The following is a 17,464-nucleotide window of genomic DNA, read 5'->3' as shown; positions in this document are numbered from 1 at the left end:
CAAGGGCAAAGTGACAGGGTCCAGTACTTAGCCCATACATTAACCCTAGAATGGCTAATATTCCACACATCTAACTGTTTGTCTTCTGTAAAACTTCTGTTAATCAATATCACTAATTATATGGTCCGGGGCAATTGGGCAATTGTCATCAACGCAAGATGTTTTCACGTGTTTCCTGCTGCTGTGATTACTGTCCCCATCGCGTAAACACATAATGTGGGTCCCAGTGATTCTTGTGGAAAAGTAGATATTTATTTTATTAAATAGACATTTCCGGCCTACACTTTGAAAGGAATTTGATACAATATGACGAGAGCTGACCCCAAGTCACAGCGATTAATTATTGGGTGAGATACACAGAGAGCGCGATTAATAATGCCACAGGAGTGAATCCCTGCAAGTTCAAGTTCTTTATTTGTCAAATACACAACAATACAGGGGCATTGTAGGCAATGACATGCTTATGTTTCGAGCTCAGACTCAACAGTGTCCCACATCACTCCCATTCTGGTATCCCTGCACTGGCTCCCGGTACACTATAGAATTCACTTCAAAGTCCTCACTTTCACTTTCAGAGCACTTCACGGTCAGGCCCCCATCTACATCACTGAACTCATCCATCCCTACACCAACACCCGCTCACTCAGATCTGCCGATCAGCACCTCCTGGTGGTCCCCAGGTCCAGGCTTAAAACAAGGGGTGATCGAGCCTTCCAGGTGACAGCACCAAGGCTCTGGAATGCTCTCCCCCTGGACCTGCAAATTGCCCCCTCTGAGAACTCTTTTAAAAAACAATTAAAAACACATTTGTTCAGACAGGCTTTTGGTCATGCATAGGCACTTTTTTTCTTGTCCTCACTGTTCTATAGTTTTTGTTTTAATTAGTGACTCATGATTTTATCCAAATTCTTTTATTCTACTTTTTCTATCTGGTTTCACTGTTTTTAACTGCTGTTTGTTGTTGTTGTCATTTATTTCTGATTTTGTTTTTATTGTGTTTTTATATTAAGCTGTAGTGTAAAGCACCCTGTGCATTCGTGCTGTGAAGGGTGCTATATAAATAAAGGTCATTCATTCATTCAAACAGTGCACAATTAAGAAACAACTATGAATCCTGGGAATACAGGGAATACAGGGAATTGCATTGGGTGATCTATGGCTGGTATATGGAATACATGCAATGTATGGAATATCAGCCATTCTAGGGATACCCGTACAAGTAGCCTACTAGGAGAAGCAGGAAGCAGGCTAAGAGAATAATCAAAGACTCTAGTCACCCAAACAACTTCCTCTTTGAACTGCTGCAGTCAGGCAAGCACTACCGGAGTCTCATGGCCAGTACAGAGAGACTCAGAAGGAGCCATCAGGATGCTCAATGAACAATGATTGCTCAATGAACAAGGTTTGAACAATGAACAATCGTAACAACCAGGGAACAAACTTAACTTTTTGACTTACCAGCCATTTGGCTGGTAGATTTTAAAAACTACCAGCCGGGCAGATTTTTTACCAGCCAAAAATCCAATTAGTATTTATATTGTAACGTTTGGCGACTTTAAATCATTGAACAGAGAGAGAGAGAGGTAGATAGATAATTTTATTGCGCTTTTGTTTTTAAATTGTCTGTTTATACTATGTTTTTTAATTAACTATGTTCTATTTTTAGCTTATTTTTATTCTGTATTTTATTTTATTTGTTTTACTAATAACTATTTTATTTCAATTTTTTTAACTGTTTTAACCATGTAGTGTAGCACTTTGGGATCCCAGTGAACAAAAAGTGCATTACAAATCCAATCTATTATTATTATTATTATGTGTGGCTGCCGCCCTGGCGGACATCTGTGCTCTACTGAGTGCACCTTTCTAGTCTAGAGAGAGAGCGCTGATTCCCCGTAGCTGAGCAGGGTTGCATTTTGTCAACACAAGTTGGAACCCTGGAGGAAGCGATATAAGGAAACGAATTGCCAATAAATGTGAAGTTATCTTTGAACCTGTTGCAGGGAATATGCCTCCACATATTTGGTCAAATCAAATGCGAAATAGTAAAATATCAGAGCACAATCAAAAACGCGATTGCAGGGTTTTCTTGTAGGCTAAAGAACGGGTGATGTAAGACCTCATGTGCATCTCATGTTACAAACTTGACCTCGTGAGCAGAGCGCATCTCATTTACATTTAAAGGTTCATTGTTTGTAAACATTAGAACGGACATGTGACACACACACACACACAGTTTCAACTCACCACCGCTGCATCATATTGACACCGAGCACAGACGACCCATTACCTGCCGGCCGCGGTAGATGCAGTGTATTTTGTTAGCCGCCAGGTGGCGGGCAGACCTTAAATTCTAATCGCCAAAGAATAAATCTACAAGCCAATGGCGCTGGGCGTGTAACTATTTTGTACCCTGGTAACAACCATCAAATGCACTCACATCACACACATCCACACGCACACACTCACTTTAAACAAACAACTCACTGCTGCACCCACTTTACCCACTTTAGAACACACTTTATATTTATTGGCAAAGAATTTGCACTACAACCCATACCTCATTACACCTTACTGTAAATTGTACCTAAATTGTACCTCATCCCATTTCTGCATTGTACTGTATAGTACAGGGGTAGGCAACCCTAGGCACGCGTGCCTGCATAGGCACGCGGGGGCATTTGCATAGGCACAGGGGGCAGCAGTATAAAAATAAAAATAAAAAATGTGCTTTGAAATATTATAGTGAAATATTTTGCACTGTTGTCGCATTTATCTTGTTGAAATCCTCCCACAGGTTCTTTTTACTACCACATATTTAATTGAGACCCTTTATTTGTTTATTATTTCAATTTAGCTGGAAATACATTGCTACATCATTCAGTAACATTTGCAGAGCCTTATAACAAAAACATAATTACGGTCACCATTGTGACCAGTGGGATTAATCAACAAATTTTATTATTTATTTTTCCATTTAATTGAACATTGCACATGTTAAAAGCCATTTTTTTACTCAAAATGTGAGTATTACCAAGTCAACTTGTGTTCTTAAAACAATGACAATAAACATAGTTTTATTAGGTTGAAATAATGTGGTTGTGTACTTATTTTTCTGTTAACTTATTATGGATTGAAAACTGAAAACCTTAATGCGCAGTAACTGAACTCAATATTTTTAAGTTCTGGTAACTTATTATTATTTTTTTTTACAGTGTAGTCTTGCGATCAATCAAAACTTATTTACACGATATACCTCACATTCACCCTCCATTCACATCCTGGTGTTCTCCTGGTGTTCTCCATTAGGCCTGTAGGTGGAGCTATGACAGCACACGTACAGTACACAAACCGATGGTGTGTGATGTGTCCAAAAATGAATGGGCAAATGTGAGTGAAATGGTCGCACTGTATGTAGCTGTTTGTCTGCATTGCATTCCCCCCCCCAACTCAGATTTAGGGTTGATACAACCATCATAATAATATTGTTAATAATATAATAATAACAACAATAACAATAATGATGTAATAATGTAAAAATTATCATTAAAAATACCTGATTATGAGAAAAAAATAATTACGATGCATGGAATATTGTTGAGGCACACTAGTTACAACTATATTTCAAACAGGCACTCCATGTCAAAAAGGTTGCTGACCCCTGGTATAGTATATAGTATATTGTATTGTAACTCAGTTACTTTTCTACTCTGCATTGTACATTGTATATAATTATATATTGAACACTTTTGTCTACGTACTTGACTTCTATTTTATACTTACTATACTTTTTATACTTATCTATTTTTATCTAGCACAATCTCTGGAGCAAAACAGAAAGAAGCATTTTATATAAAAGTATTCTGTACTTCTGTATGACAACTAATAAAGAAACTTGAGAAACTTGAACTTGAGCTTCTATCCCCAGGCCATCAGGATGCTCAATGACAATGACACTATATAACAACCCATCCATAGCTGTCAACCCTACCATTTTTCCCGGGATTCTCCTGTTTTTTCAACCCTCTTCATGCCCTGTTCACGGTTCACGTATTGGCACGTATTTTGTACTTATTAATTTTTACAAAATGGCTGCAATTCCCCTCCGTGACGACAGGTGGCAGCAGTGTAGATTAGAACGTTATCACAGGAAGTCAGACCGGGAGACGGTTGCGACCCGAAGAAGAATAAGAAGAGCGAGCGGATTTGCTCAGAGCTCAGGGGAGAGACTGATGCACAGAGGGTGTCAAATCAACTTAGCCAGTGTCTCTTGATTGCCCACTCTGTGGCTTTTGTCTCTGGAACAAAGGGTTTGCAAATCTTCTGTGGATAAAACAATACAAAGTTACTGTATGTGATGCAGGAATGTGTAAATGTCTTGGTGAACAGCCGTTTGCTCTGCGCCTCCCCTGTCGCTGTCGTCCCCTAAGGTTCACGCGTCCCCTCCTCTCATTCCTCCACGGAGAGCATGCCTTCACTCTGATGCCCAATTTCCTGAATGCGATTTATAAATATAAATTGATCCGTTTTAAAAGTTGTCGTGAATTGTCATGGTATGACAAATACAGTTACTGGTAACTCGCAGGCATTGCAGAGATATTGAGGAAAAACACAAAATCGCATTGGCTTTTTTTCTATCTCACATTTCTCTGTAGACACACACACTGTTCCAAAAATGATATTCCCACTGCTAAATTAATGACCATAGGTATTTTTTATAGCTTTAACGAGTTGTAGTATTAATATGTAGCCTACAGTGATGAAGGTATAAAGGCACTATGGTAATACATTGATTGATTGCTAAATTTAACAGATTGCAGAATGGGTACAATACAGTATTGCGCAATACACAATTGTTATGGGGATACAGACCAGAGAAGGATTTCCCCCATTTTCAATTCATAACATTTACAGTCAAATCAAATACATTTACAGATTACAACCTTTATTTAAAGGAACACTCCAACTTATTTGCTATCTATCTCCCCCTGAGTCAGACAAGAAGATTGTTATCAGTTTAATAACAGCTACGTGTGCTCAGTAGCCCCAGGGATAGGTCCAGGTGCATGCTGGCATAGCTTCATCAAAAGTGGAGAAATACAACTTTCCAACAACTCCAAAACTAACGTAGAGATGAAATTGATAGCAATCTTCTTGTCTGACCCTGGGATTAGATGGAAAATAAGTTGGAGTGTTCCTTTAATGGTTAATATTTTGATCAAATGTAATTTACTGTATTTTTATAGCATTTACACTTTATAATATTTTATTTTCAGCTTTTATAGTTTCACAAACACACATCAAGACAAATTACAAACGCAAAGAAAAAATAAATAAAAAGAACACAAACAGTATGTTGCCAGACACTGTCACATCAATGAACAAACATACACCATGTCATATGCTATACACTAAGGACGCAAGGGGCTGATTCTCTGACATATATACACACATTACATATATACACATACACATATATATATATATAATATATACACCAGCGCCGCCAATAGATAAAAAAAAAATTAACTAATCAATCTCACAATTTTCTGTAATCAATCTAGATTAATCTAGATTAAAACAGCATTTTTCTACATAAAACCGAAGCTTGTAACAGATATTTACTTGAGTAAAATCATGGAATTAATGTAAAATCAACACAAAGAAAGTATATTTAGATTCAAAGACTATTTTAATAGCTTTCTTTGAATAGTTTCTCTCCTGTGAAATACAAATATTCAACAAAACCATAATTTACATAGCATTTACACTTAAAGTAGGAAAAGTTTACCCTACAACGAATGGCTGGGTACATACAGGTTTTGACCAGCAGATGGCAGCGACGAGGCAGCTCCATTGGGAGGGGGCGGGGCCGGGTGGGAGGGGGCGGTGCCGGGGGAAGGGGCGGGGCTAAAATGTACACGTTTTGTCTCCTGCCAATGTTGACAGCTATGAACCCATCATCTACACTCACTGCACACACATACACACGTACACACTCACTTTAAATAAACACTCACCGTAACACCCACTTTACTCACTTTAGAGTAGTGATGGGTACCGTTCACATTTGACCCGATTCCGGTACCTGTGAATCGATACCGGTACCCAACGGTACCTTTTTTCGGTACTTTAGCCTCTAAACATTTAATTTTTTACCTTAGTTGTAAAAAAAAAATCCAAACTTAATATTTTATAAATAAATAATGTATTATTATTACTTTATTATTATTTACATCTTACTGATGTTAACACTTTAACTGCCGAAAACGCCGGAACTCGTCATTCCCCGCCATGCTCAAGTTGCCGAGGACGCCGTAACTCGTCTTTGATCTGTTTACATCTTTTTTCGATTTTCCCAGTCTGAACTTCACCGCGGAGCTTATGGCAGAGAGTTTGAACCGGAAACTGCATTTCCTCTCAAATTACACTAGGTGGCAGTGTCCCCCTATTTTCTAACACTGTATCACAAGAGAATGAATATTGCACCCCAAATGAAGCTGGCATTTGATTGGCCAGCATACCTGACCACAGGTATAAAAGTTTGCGGCATCCCAGAATCTACGAGGTTTTGTAGGGGAGAGAGAGAGAGAGAGAGAGAGATAGATAGAGCGATAGAGAGAGAGAGATTGAGAGAGATATTTGTATTGTGATCAGCCTATAGTCTATATTTATAGTTTTATACAGTATAGTGGTAGTATCAGAATAATTGTAAGGTTTCAGCTGTGCTTTAGAAGTACTTAGTCGTGCTAACTAGTAGTACTATTGTGAGGGATTAGTGTGTAGTCTAGGTAGTATATTTCAGTAGTAGTAATAGTAGTTTGATCAGTTAGTAGTTCCATTTAGATCAGTATGAGGAGACGTAGTGTAGGTAAGCGAGGCGACAGACCGACAGCGGATCGGTTTGTTCAAACGAAGCTGGCATTCGGACCCGCGGTTGCAGCAGCAGCAGCACCGACGACCGGAGAGAGCCGTGAGACCGTCGCCGGACCTGCGGTTGCAGCAGCAGCAGCACCGACGACCGGAGAGAGCCGTGAGACCGTCGCCGGACCCGCGGTTGCAGCAGCAGCAGCACCGACGACCGGAGAGAGCCGTGAGACCGTCACTGGGCCCAGCGACGTGTCTCGCCCCGGGAGCGGCTCTCCCCGTCGTAGTTCGAGGAAGAGGAAGGTGGCCGCTGTGCTGATCTCTTCTTCAGCATCATCGGACAGCGATTCAACGGTCCATGAATCTGATGGGAGCGCCGATTGGGAACCACCAGGTAAGGTCGTATATCAAGTTCAAGTTCAAGTTCTTTAATAGTTGTCATACAGAAGTACAGAATACTTTCATACAAAATGCTTCTTACTGTTACGCTCCAGAGACTGTGCTAGACAAGATAGTATCAAATAACATAATAACATAATATAGCATGAATTTAGAAGAAGAAAATGAGGTCACAGTGTTCGGTATAGACATATGTACAATGTTCTGAGTTACCATATAATATACAATACACAATACTATGCAGTGTACTAATGTACAGTACTATCTAGTGCAAAGCAGAAATGGGATGAGGTACAATTTTAGGTACAATTTACAGTAAGGTGTACGAGTTGTAGTGCAATCCTTCATCCATAAATATAAAGTGTGGGGAGTGGGTGCTACAGTGTGTTTGTTTAAAGTGGGTGTGTGCTATAAGTGTGTGGAGTGGGTGCTACAGTGTGTTTGTTTAAAGTGAGTGTGTGCGTGTGGATGTGTGTGCTATGTGCGTTTGGTGGTTGTTGTTGTGTAGTGTTCATTCATTGTTCGTTTAGCAGCCTGATGGCCTGGGGATAGAAGCTTCTTCTGAGTCTTTCTGTGCTCGCCTTGAGACTCCTGTATCGCTTGCCTGACCGCAGCAGTTCAAAGAGGCAGTTGTTCGGGTGACTGGAGTCTTTAATGATTCTCTTAGCCTTGCCCTTGCAACGCTTGTAGTAAATGTTCTGGAGGGTGGGGAGCCCCCCTCCAATTGTGCGTTCGGCTGAACGTGTCACTCTTTGTAGTCTGCTTTGGTCTTGTGCAGTGCTATTCCCAAACCAGGAGGTGATGTTGCCGGTCAAGATGCTCTCTATTGTACATGAGTAGAAGTTCTTAAGGATCTTCTGGCTGACTTGGAACTTCCTTAGGCGCCTGAGGAAGTAGAGGCGTTGTCGTGCCTTCTTCACAACACTGTTAATGTGTGTGGTCCATGTCAAGTCCTCGGATATGTAGGCTCCGAGGTACTTAAAGCTGTTGACTCTCTCAACCGGTGCCCCGTCGATGCTGAGGGGGCTGTAGTCCTTGACCCCCGACCTCCTGAAGTCCACAATCATCTCCTTTGTTTTGCTGACGTTCAGGGAGAGGCTGTTTTCCTGGCACCATCCCGCCAGGACCTTGACCTCTTCCAGGTAGGCCCTCTCGTCGTTGGCAGAGATCAGGCCCACCACCACTGTGTCGTCAGCAAATTTGACGATTGTATTGCTACTCCGCTGAGCCACACAGTCGTGTGTGTACAGGGAGTAGAGGAGGGGACTCAGAACACAGCCCTGGGGGGCCCCTATGTTGAGGGTGATGGATGAGGAGGTGCAGTTGCCTGCTCTCACCACCTGGGGTCTGCCAGTCAGGAAGTCCAAGACCCACTGGCAGAGGTCATAGCCCAAGCCCAGGTCCCTGAGCTTGGCTATGAGTATGGAGGGGACTATGGTATTGAATGCCGAGCTGTAGTCGATGAATAGCATTCTCACATAGTTCCCCTGCCTCTTGTCCAGGTGTGATGCTGCTGTGTGCAGTACATGGGATATGGCGTCCTCCGTGGACCTGTTGGGGCGGTATGCAAATTGCAGGGGGTCCATGTTGATGGGGAGGGAGGAGCAGATGTAGCCCTTTACTAGCTTCTCGAAGCACTTCATGGCTATGGAGGTGAGAGCTACAGGGCGGTAGTCGTTGAGGCAAGCAGGCTTGGATTTTTTGGGTACAGGGATAATAGTGGACTTCTTCAGGCAGGTGGGGATGACAGCCTGTTCTAAGGACAGGTTAAATATGTCAGTGAATACTGGGGCCAGTTGGTCGGCACAGACTTTTAGGACGCGGCCGGGGATGCCGTCTGGACCTGCTGCCTTCCTGATATTCACTTTTTTAAAGGTCCGCCTCACCTCATGCTCTGTTACCCTGAACACTGCGCCTCCATCAGCAGCCGACCCCCCCCCCCCCCCATTGCCGAGGCTTGTGAGCTGGTGTTGTTATTACCAGCATCAAACCTCGCATAGAAGGTATTGAGGTCATTTGCTAAGGAGATGTCACTGTTCAGTTTGAGGGAGGCGCCTTTGTAGTCTGTCATCGTTTTGAGCCCCTGCCACATAGCTCTAGAGTCAGCTTGTTCAAACTGGAGTTCAATTGTATCCCTATATATGTGATTGTGTGTGTGTGAAACGTGTATATTTGATGATGATTTACCTAACGCTAATTGATTCATTGTATACTGTGAATATGTAACGTTAGTTCGCCAACCAACGCCGGTATGCATTTATTATAGCTCGGGAGTCATCTGACAAGGATATTGATCTGGGTCGGAGGTACTATGGATCTGATTCATCTCACGAGTCCGACGGGGGACGCGGTGGTCGTGGTGGTCGAGGGGAGAAGGGTAAGTCATGTTGACGAATGCAATGTGAATATTGTGTGTTTACATGCATGTTCAAATCGATAGTTGCATGCTAAAGCTACATTATTGGATAATGCATAGAGGCCTCGACATGTGCTGCGAAGTTCAAAGGTGTTGGAGAGGGTTCATGCCTTTGATCTTGTGTGGTGTGTGTGTGTGTGTGTGTGTGTGTGTGTGTGTGTGTGTGTGCTGTAATCAATGCTATTAGGACTGTGCTAAATGCTATACACACAGTGAGTGGCAGGGGAACTATGTGAGAATGCTGTTCATCGACTACAGCTCAGCATTCAATACCATAGTCCCCTCCAAACTCATAGCCAAGCTCAGGGACCTGGGCTTGAACTATGACCTCTGCCAGTGGGTCTTGGACTTCCTGACGGGCAGACCCCAGGTGGTAAGAGCCGGCAACTGCACCTCCTCATCCATCACGCTCAACATAGGCGCCCCCCAGGGCTGTGTTCTGAGCCCCCTCCTCTACTCCCTGTACACACATGACTGCGTAGCACAGCGGAACAACAACACTAGAGCTGCCGCGGTATCGGTATTACCGCGGTATCGCTGTTACATCATGCCCACCGCAGCGTTGGGCTGAATACCGGCATCACCGCTGTTTTTTAATATATTATTATTATTATTACGCTCTCGTTGGGCTTGCGGCTCTGCAGATATACCCTACTTCTCTGTCGAGATTCCAAGCGACCCTATTGGGTACCAGAAAAGTCACATGAAACACTGCAGACCACTGATTGGTCAGAAGAGATACGCGTCACATGCTTGGAGCATCTTGCAGCGCTTTTACTTCCTGAATCTCAGCCATCACAACACGGCTAATAGTACGTTAGCTCCCACCGGAGACCGGAGTGGATTACCGACGCCGTCGCTCCTCAGGGAACGAGGCATAATGATTTTACTGCAACGAAATGTTATAATAAAAGCCCTTCGTTCTATACACTTGTCTGATTGAAAACTTTATTAACAGACCGCAGAATGGGTACAACTCGGCACGCTCTGAGCAAAGAAAGGAACTTAGATATTAATTGAGTAACGCTTGCCTTGCTATGGTCTGGTAAATACGAACGTGTAACTATACTAACGTTAATGCCACAAATCGAATGCCTTTGTAATCATAAGTAGTAACGTTATAATAATAAGAAGAAGAAAGGGTCGGGGGGGTAACCGGCGGGCGCGCCGCTACCACCCCTGCTCGCGACACCGTAGGGGAGACTTCGAATCCGTGTTTCACTTTTAATAACGAATGCGTGCATGCCGAATCCCAAACAATATTCATGCTGCAAAGTCATCCTCTAAAGATAGACATTTAGACTAGAGGCAGGCTATATGCTATAAAGAGTAGACTACAAAAAAAATGCATTCAAACTTTTTTTTTTTTGTGTGTGTGTGTGCGGTTATTACCGCGGCGGTAGGAAATATTTTGCAAATGTGTGCGGTAAGGAAAACATCAATACCGCGGCAGCTCTAAACAACACCATCATCAAATTTGCTGATGACACAGTAGTGGTGGGCCTGATCTCTGCCAACGACGAAAGGGCCTACCTGGAAGAGGTAGAGAACCTGTCACAGTGGTGTCAGGAGAACTGCCTCTCCCTGAACGTCAGCAAAACAAAAGAGATGATTGTGGACTTCAGGAGGTCGGGGGTCAAGGACTACAGCCCCCTCAGCATCGACGGGGCACCGGTTGAGAGAGTGAACAGTTTCAAGTACCTCGGAGCCCACATATCCGAGGACTTGACATGGACCACACACATTGACAGTGTTGTGAAGAAGGCACGACAACGCCTCTACTTCCTCAGGCGCCTAAGGAAGTTCCAAGTCAGTCAGAAGATCCTCAGGAACTTCTACTCAATGTACAATAGAGAGCATCCTGACCGGCAACATCACCTCCTGGTTTGGGAATAGCACTGCACAAGACCGTAGCAGACTACAAAGAGTGACACGTTCAGCCGAACGCACAATTGGAGGGGGGCTTCCCACCCTCCAGAACATTTACAACAAGCGGTGCAAGGGGAAGGCTAAGAGAATTATTAAGGACTCAAGCCACCCGAACAACTGCCTCTTTGAACTGCTGCGGTCAGGCAAGCGATACCGGAGTCTTAAGGCGAGCACAGAAAGACTCAGAAGAAGCTTCTATCCCCAGGCCATCAGGCTGCTAAACGAACAATAATCACTATGCAACAACCATCAAATGCACACAGCACACACACCCACACGCACACACTCACTCAAACAAACAACACACTGCAGCACCCACTCTCCACACTTTAGATCACACAAACACACTTACACTTTATATTTATTGATAAAGGATTTGCACTACAACTCGTACACCTACTGTGAATTGTACCTAAATTGCACCTCGTCCCATTTCTCCATTTCTGCCTTGCACTATATAGTATTGTATATTAGTACACTGCACAGTATTGTATATTGTATGGTAACTACGTCTATTCTGCATCGAACATTGTACATATGTCTAAACTGAACACTGTGACCTCATTTTTTTTACTTCTAATTTTACTATGTTATTTTATTTCATACTTATCTTGTCTTGCACAGTCTCTGGAGCGCAACAGTAAGAAGCATTTTGTATAAAAGTATTCTGTACTTCTGTATGACAACTATTAAAGAAACTTGAAACTTGAGTGCAGAGGTGTTCTAGCATCAGATGTCTGTAGGCCTGTTTGAAGTGTGAGATGGAGGAGGGCCTCCTTTTTTTTTTTTTTACAAGGGCTTGTGTGTGTGTGGTGTGTGATATGCAGGCAGTGATGCAGTGATCTGCTTATATTTGATTTGGATGTCATGCATGTTCAAATCGATAGTTGCATGCTAAAGCTACATTATTGGATAATGCATAGAGGCCTCGCCATGTGCTGCGAAGTTCAAAGGTGTTGGAGAGGGTTCATGCCTTTGATCTTGTGTGTGTGTGTGTATGTGTGTGTGTGTGTGTGTGTGTGTGTGTGTGTGTGTGTGTGTGTGTGTGTGCTGTAATCAATGCTATTGGGACTGTGCTAAATGCTATACACACAGTGAGTGCAGAGGTGTTCTAGCATCAGATGTCTGTAGGCCTGTTTGAAGTGTGAGATGGAGGAGGGCCTCCCTTTTTTTTTTTTTACAAGGGCTTGTGTGTGTGTGTGTGTGGTGTGTGATATGCAGGCATTGATGCAGTGATCTGCTTATATTTGATTTGGATGTCATGCATGTTCAAATCGATAGTTGCATGCTAAAGCTACATTATTGGATAATGCATAGAGGCCTCGCCATGTGCTGCGAAGTTCAAAGGTGTTGGAGAGGGTTCATGCCTTTGATCTTGTGTGGTGTGTGTGTGTGTGTGTGTGTGTGTGTATAGCATCTGATGCTAGAACACCTCTGCACTCACTGTGTGTATAGCATTTAGCACAGTCCCAATAGCATTGATTACAGCACACACACACACCACACAAGATCAAAGGCATGAACCCTCTCCAACACCTTTGAACTTCGCAGCACATGGCGAGGCCTCTATGCATTATCCAATAATGTAGCTTTAGCATGCAACTATCGATTTGAACATGCATGACATCCAAATCAAATATAAGCAGATCACTGCATCAATGCCTGCATATCACACACCACACACACACAAGCCCTTGTAAAAAAAAAAAAAGGAGGCCCTCCTCCATCTCACACTTCAAACAGGCCTACAGACATCTGATGCTAGAACACCTCTGCACTCACTGTGTGTATAGCATTTAGCACAGTCCCAATAGCATTGATTACAGCACACACACACACATGTACATGCTTTGATGTACAATGGCCGCTGATTTATTTTGTGTTCATTACAGGATCCGACACAGAGTCAGGCGGTGGTACACCAACATGCTTGGGTATGTACTAACTACATTCATGTATGTAAATGTTTTACTATTGTGTTTTATGAGACTTACTTACTGAATGAATTTAATCCAATTCAGATTCTGGCGCAGACTCCGCATTGAGTGACACAGAGACTGGCAACGACATAGGATCACATTCTACTCCTGCAGGTAATTGTACATCAAATATAACACATAATGCTATATATATATATATCATGTAAATAAAATGACAATACGTTGCCCTAGTGTAATGTATTACATCATGTGATTCTAGAAGTGGATGCTAGTCTGGACATGCCGGAACCCGTTGCAGGGCGGAAACGCACATCTAAGCGCGGTAAGTTGGCCTCACTCTGCACACCACTTCCAGCTCTGACCTCTGACCCCCACACACACTCACTCATTCACTCACACACAGTTTGTAACTACGTGGCATATGAATGTTTGTCTACAGTAGGGGTGTTATAGTATATTTGTATAATTGACAGGTCGTGGAGCGAAGAGCAGGTCTGCGATCCGTCAGGAAGAGGAGAATGCCTGGTCTCGTGAGGGCTGGGTGCCTCACAGGATCCCCTTCACAGCCCAACCGGGGTTGCTCCAGGACGCCGCGGCACTGAAATCGTACCGGCCTGCAAAATGGCTAGATCTGTTCCTGACGGATGCTTTTCTCAATCCCATTGTTGCCCAGACCAACCTCTACGCTGATCAGTGCATTGCCCGGCTGGACCCCACGCTAACCAGTAGCAGGGCACTGCTTTGTAAGGCCCTCACATTGAAGGAGCTGAAGAAGTTCCTTGGACTCAATTTCCTGAGCAGTGTCCTTCGGAAGCCTCGCGTGGACATGATGTGGACCACTGACGATATGATGTACACACTAGGGCTGCAACGATTAGTCGACATAATCGACGAGAAATTGTTGCGTCGATTAGTCATTAAAAAAAAATTAGTCATCTTTTTGTGCACTACCTATCTTTGTGAGAGTGGCTTCTCAGGGTTCCAGACAACATCATAACATGATGATCCCATAGCAAATTTTGGACATTGAAAACATTGTTCCCCTGCAGGAGATGATGATCAGACTAGACACACAATACATTACACACGCACTCCTCTCACTCACACACAGCGATCAGAGTAAGACACACACATACACACTCCTCTCACTCACACACAGCGATCAGAGTAAGACACACACATACACACTCCTCTCACTCACACACAGCGATCAGAGTAAGACACACACACATTCACACTCCTCTCTCTCACACACAGCGATCAGAGTAAGACACACACACATTCACACTCCTCTCACTCACACACAGCGATCAGAGTAAGACACACACACATACATACACAAATTACACAGTACACACCTCTCACTCACACAGCGATCAGAGTAAGACACACACACAAATTACACAGTACACACACTCCTCTCACTCACACAGCGATCAGAGTAAGACACACACACATACACACACACGGACTCCTCTCACACACAGCAAACAAAAGACCTAGAAGTCTGTCTGATCTGACTCATCCCCCTCTCCCCTTACAGCTGTTCCACGTCACCCTCCTGGTCCTGGACCAAGTTACAGCCCCATCAGCCACGGTGCTGGGGGCAGATTCTGCTAGTTCTTTATTTTTTATTATTATTTTTTTAGTTATTTAAAGTACACTTCCACTTTAATTTGTATTATTTAATTTATTTATCTTGTTATGAGTGATTGCTGTATTGTTCTTCAAATACATTTTCATTTAAAGTGGCTTCAGATCCAAATTCAAATGTTTCATGAGTCATTATTTTAATTTGCTATGGGATCATCATGTTATGATGTTGTTGTTTGGTCCTGACAAGAGTCTCAAAGTCTGGGGTGATGGTAGACAAGCAACTCTGAGGTCATGCTCAATGTCCAATCTGTTCCTCTGCTCTGTCTTCAGCTGGACCAGAGCTGAGAAGCCACTTTCACAAAGATAGGTAGTTAAAAAAAAAAAAAAAAAAAAAGATATCCTTTTTTTTTTTTTGTACATAATTGGTTTTCGATTAGTCGACTAATCGAAAAAATTATCGACAGATTAGTCAACTACCAAATTAGTCATTAGTTGCAGCCCTAGTACACACCATACTACTCGGAGACCATGCCACGCAACCGGTATCAATTGATCTGGCGATTCCTCCACTTTGCGGACAATACATCCCTGGATGTTAGAGACAAATTGTGTAAGGTACGCCCTGTAGTCGACCATGTCAACGTGAGGTGCAAGGAACTGTACCAGCCCGAACGTGAGCTCGCCATTGACGAGGGGGTGATGGCATGGCGAGGCCGCCTGACCTTCCATGTCTACAACCCCAACAAGCCAACCCGGTATGGCATCAAGTCGTACTTCCTGTGCGAATCACGCACAGGATATTGCTTTGCATTCAAGCCATATTGCCGGGATGGCTCGAACCTGGGGGACACGGTCGTCGGTCTTCTTGGACGTTTGTTTGGGGCCGGTTATACGCTGTACATGGATAATTTTTACAACAGTGTACACATGTCCGCCAGGCTCCGACAGTTGAGGACCGACTTCTGTGGTACCCTCAGGAAGCACCGGGGGGAGCCAGCCATCATCAAGAACGTGACCAAAGCTGACATCCGTGTGGGGGAGCGCATTGCGGTCAACAATAAGCAGGTCCTGATCGTGGCATGGCGCGATAAGAGGATCGTGAAGACCATCAGCAGCTACCACGAGGACACCATGGAAATGGCGAAGGTATGGAAGAAGCAGAAGAAGGGCAAAGCGCTGAGGGTGGAGATGCTCAAGCCGTCATCCATCATGTCGTACAATAAATTCATGAACGGCGTCGACCAGCTGGATCAAAACATCTCGTACTATCCGGTTACACGTAAGACTGGAAAGTGGACCAAAAAGTTTGTGATGTATCTGATCCAAATATGTATGTTCAACGCTTTTGTCTTGTACAAAAGCAGGCACCCACAAGGCTATTATTACAACCTCTTCCGGTTCACCAGGGCTGTGGCGCGGACCTACACAGGGGGTCAGGAGAAGAAGATTCCTGGGGTGACAGCGGAGATGGAGGCGGAGGCAGGGGGTGGGGGTGAGGAGGCAGGGGGTGGGGATGAGGAGGAGGCAGGGGCTGAGCAGGTGGGGTGTGACGGGCAGCGCGACCCTAGGGCCCCACCGGGGGACCCGCAGAGCAATTAGTGGGTGGCTTTGTGAAGCATGTAATGGTTGCATACAAAGCCACCCCCAAGCAAAAGCTACCGTGTAGGAAATGTCGGGTCTGCAGTAGGCGTGGCCTCAGGAGTGAGACCAGATATTTTTGCACATCGTGCAAAGTCCCCCTGCATCGTGACAAATGCTTCGCTCTGTACCACACAAAGAGGGATTTCTCTAAATAGTTTCTTTATTAGTTGTCATACAGAAGTACAGACTACTTCTAAATAATCCGGCACACAGAAGTACAGATTACTTCTAAATAATCCATCATTGTGTGATACAGACAGAACCATGTGTACCGGTACATAGTATAGCTAGCTGAGAGTAGTATAGTATAGTATAGTGTATGGGTAGTTGCACTGTTTGCATTGAAATGCGTTGAACACATGTATTTGGGCCACGGTTGTCGATATTGCATAGGCATGTTTGGACCACTTGCAGATGAGACGTTATGTTAGCGATCTAGCTGTGTCGACTCCATTCATCATTTGCATTGTGTGTGTATATAGTTTATTTTTTTATTTATCTTTTTCCCCTCTCATTTTTACCGTTTGCACAGAACCAATGGTTGCTGACAGTCACCCAGTTTATAAAAGTATATACTGTAGGTAACATACCACACTTTTCTAATGCAGTCCATTGGCCTCTTATTTATATACTTTGGAAGCATGTATTGGATATTTTTTGGTCCACAGATCATCTG

The 17,464-nt window shown here is 43.6% G+C and overlaps 1 protein-coding gene across 1 annotated transcript in view; it reads right to left on the bottom strand.

Moving 5' to 3' along the window:
- The window catches only part of ercc6l2 (excision repair cross-complementation group 6-like 2), a 124,963-nt gene that overhangs the window by 95,541 nt on the left and 11,958 nt on the right, over positions 1 to 17,464 (bottom strand). The window lies entirely within an intron of this gene.

Source organism: Notolepis coatsorum, assembly GCF_963971535.1.
Source record: "Notolepis coatsorum genome assembly, chromosome: 10".
Lineage (NCBI taxonomy): Eukaryota > Metazoa > Chordata > Actinopteri > Aulopiformes > Paralepididae > Notolepis > Notolepis coatsorum.
The sequence above is the reverse complement of the archived record's forward strand: the minus strand, read 5'-3'. Positions and strand labels throughout refer to the sequence as shown.